Below are 3,799 nucleotides of genomic sequence, written 5' to 3' on the forward strand. Positions count from 1 at the left end.
TGCCATTGGAAAAGTGAGGATGGATGTTTAGTAACAACTTCAGATGCTGTGTGAACCCACCCTGATGGCTGCGGCTTTGGCTCCTCTCACATGGAGCACGATGATGAAATTGCAGATCGGGACTGTTGATTTGTGCTGGGATTCCTCATCCTAATTAAAATTCAATTTGTTCCCTGTAACCAAGCTCAATGCGAGTGTATCTGAGTGTTCAGCCACAGAGAAAAAAATCTGAGTTTACAGAATTGAAGTGCAGGTGGGATGCTGTGAGCAGCATGTTCTGTGCTGGCACATAAAGCCATTTCCCGTAACAGGGAATAGGGCCCTTATCTCTGTTAATTCTGGCTTGTAATCACAACCTGTGAAAACAAAGGCAGCAAATGTGCGGGAATACTAAGGAAAGCAATGAAAAGAAGCTCTGCTGATGGTGGAGAAAGCGCATAGAGACACCAGGACATGCTGGAAGTCCTGCATGCCTGGGCAATGTGGGAAAACATTGAGAAAAAAAGATAATTGGTTTATTTGACTTGATAATTTCATTTGCGGCCACTTTCCTCGCCTGTGCCTGGGCATAGCTGTCAGTTCTGTGATGGAGATGTGCTGAATAACACATGCTCTTCACAGCAAAGTTGCCAAAACAGATTTTTTTTTTTCAAAGGCAACTGGAAATTTTGCCCCAAACTCTGCATGCTGAAGATCTAGGGATTAGACTTTGGATTTATCACATAGGAACAGGCCACTTTCCTGAATTGTTTTAGCCAGTCTCAAAGGAACCTTTGCTTTACCAGGCTGAATTTCAGCTTTGTGCCAATACTTCTGCTCAGGAGATCGCCTGGGGAAAGCCTGGCAGCCTGTGTGCTAACTAAGGACTTCAGAGATGCAGCAGTTTTGAGTGGACGCCCAGATTACAGATAAAATCACACTGAACTGAGGTGTTGCAAGACCCTGGGCCTGCTGGAGACTGTTCTGAGACTCTTTACCAGTGCTGCCATCTAGAGAGAAACCGCCCACCTCCTGCAGATGGAGCATTACCAGATCGTACAGAAGCAATGATAGCTCTGCCAGATTGGAACAAGAAATCACCGAGCGGTTGGGCTGATTTCTGCTGCGTGTATGGCTGTGCCTGCTTTTATTGGTGAGCTCTTGTGATGCGTTTTCATTTTGAGCAGTGGAAACTGCATGCAGAAATCAGATACTGCATTACGTAAACTCAGGGTAAAGATGAAAATGCAGATGACTAGTGAGACATCTGGATCTAATTGGGCTCCTCTGGGATGGACAGGGGTCTCTAGCTTTAGTCTGAAGAGAAGTAAAGAAAGAGCAGAAGCAATTTTTCATGTGAATACCCATCTGCGCAGAGGGGCTGAGTCTCTGCACACACCTCTGTCGCTACATCTTTGGTAAACGTGACCCATTAAGTGCTGTACGGCCTGACTGTGTTTCTGTCATTGCACGCCATCACTGACTTGGATGGAATCCGCTGTAATACAGCCCAGGGGTAAAAGTGAATTTCCTGAGAAAATAACGACTAACTGAACCTTGGCGTGCAGAGTGGAAGTCTCCCGTATTCAGAGCTGTACCAGCTATCCTTGACCACCAGCCACTTTCTCTTCATTTGCTGGATATTCAGAGACGTGCTGGCACTCAGGCAGCTGCCGAGAGCTACGTCCCACTCAGTGACCTAGCAGGCAAATCTCCCAGGGCTTCCCCATGAGCAACGTTTTGCCTGTAGCCATATCCTTCTCCTGTGCAAGGCTCCAAATCCCCTGAGCTGAATGGCCAAGAGCCACGTGGGCACAAATTGTCATGAGAGAAGGGTATCGACAAGGGGGAAAGGTTTGGGATCTGCATGTAGGTGCAGTGGAAAGGAACAGCTGGAGGAACTGTAGCTGAGATGAAGCCATGAGAATGCAGGAAGGTTTCTAGCTCATAAGACGCTGAAATTCAGGAGCCCCAGCAGAAAGGAGCTGCATGCCACTGCCGAGCCGTCAGCACCATTACGGGCAAGAGAGCAGGTTTGAATACACAGAGTTTGACTGAAAAGCACCCGTGGTTGAGTAGAAGGAACTCAGGACTGACCTGCTTTAAAAAGAAGCCAACCATGAACTGCGGGGTCACTTGTTCAGGCCACACTTAAAAGGCAAATTAGAGCAGCCAAATTGTTTTTCTCCCACTAATCCCAGCTTTCTGGTTTAGTGCTTTGCAGCCAGGGGGGTGGAAACCTCCAAGCCCCTACCCTGCCAAGTGAGGCGCTGGGCTTGCAGGACCAGGACCGGGGCACAGAGAACATGGCTCTCCCAGACACAGGCAGAAGCTTTCCCTGGGTTGGCAGCCGCCGCGGTGCAGGACGAGGATGCTGTGCACATAACAACAGCTCTTTGCAGAACAGCAGCTTAGCAGAGCCTTGCCTGGGGCTGCAGCGTTTCCTACCTTAGCTTTTAGCATTTATTACTATCTCCTTTTTTCCCTTTCCCCTAAGACTGATCTAGATCATTCTACTGAGCAGCGATTACAGTGCTAACACAATTTACAAAATGTATTATCTGCAATTCTATAATCAAATCAGACTGAAGCTCTATGGTGTAAATTCTTCTTTTGTCTCTTGGCATATTTTTAATCACCGATTTACATTGTTTTCAAGTTTATTATTAGCTGACTGAGAGATCAAATGTTTCCATGCCCTACAAAAGAAGCTGTCAAGTACATTTAGGCTTGGTCTTTCAAGAGACAGGAGACTCCCCAGATTAATTTGGAAGCTTCCTTGCTGACTGCATCTGCCCTTTCCTGGCCACGCGGTTCACGCTTCCAGTGACTCACTTGGCAACAGTCACGGGAGTGTCCATGCTAACAATGCCTGACATGGGGTATGGAAATGGAGTCCTTCATTAGACCCCCAAATACTCTCAACATGTTCTCCGCTAAAACAATCACAAACCTCCTCTGCAAATTAAAAAGGGAAGAGTGACCCATCTCTGTGCTGCAGAGTAGGAGCAAAGAGAAGGTAGTTTCATCACAGCCCAACAGGGTCATGTGGATTTACCTGGTGTTATTTTCCAGAGTTCTCCCCGCTGCTGGAGGGTGCTGCCTCCATGGATGAGGAGCATGTAGGGCATCGGGGTGGGAACATGGCTCAGCTCCAGGGATGGATTCCAGGCGTTAGCATCAAACAGCTACAACTGTGTCCAAAGTGACCCTCTCTGTGCCCTTGGATAAGATACTGCACATTAATGCCTGCAAATCTGATTATTTCAAGGATCTTACTATCCACATTCACCCAAACAAGAGTTCATCAAAACAATGCTGGATTCTTCACAAGGGAGCCTATCACGATGTAAGAAAATGAAAGAGCACTGAATGGTAATTGTAGCCCATATCACTTTAATATCCTGCAATGCTCGTTATTGCTCATTTCTCTGTGGAGGGTTTGTTGTGGGTTTTTTCTAATACAGAAGGCAAATGCAGATCAATTTACATAATTTTTTTTAAAGGGAAAAATCTACGTAAGTGGAAAAATACTCAGCCTTAATACACAGCCATTGCTTATTCAGAGACATCCTATTTAAAAGACTATGTATCAACAAGCATAAAGCATTTGTGCTTCTTTTCCAGGAAAGTTTCCAAGATAGAAAAAGCCTCTGGATTATTGAAGAATTTAGTCCCTCTGTTATTTCTAGAGCTTTTTGTTTCAGAAAAAAAAAAAGTACATATGCTAAACCAAACGGCTGTGCTAATGAGCACCATACACAAATTGCCAGCAGTGCTGTGTGACGCAGAAAAGCAGCACAGCAACGTGCACACAGAG

Source organism: Patagioenas fasciata, chromosome 6, assembly GCF_037038585.1.
Source record: "Patagioenas fasciata isolate bPatFas1 chromosome 6, bPatFas1.hap1, whole genome shotgun sequence".
NCBI lineage: Eukaryota > Metazoa > Chordata > Aves > Columbiformes > Columbidae > Patagioenas > Patagioenas fasciata.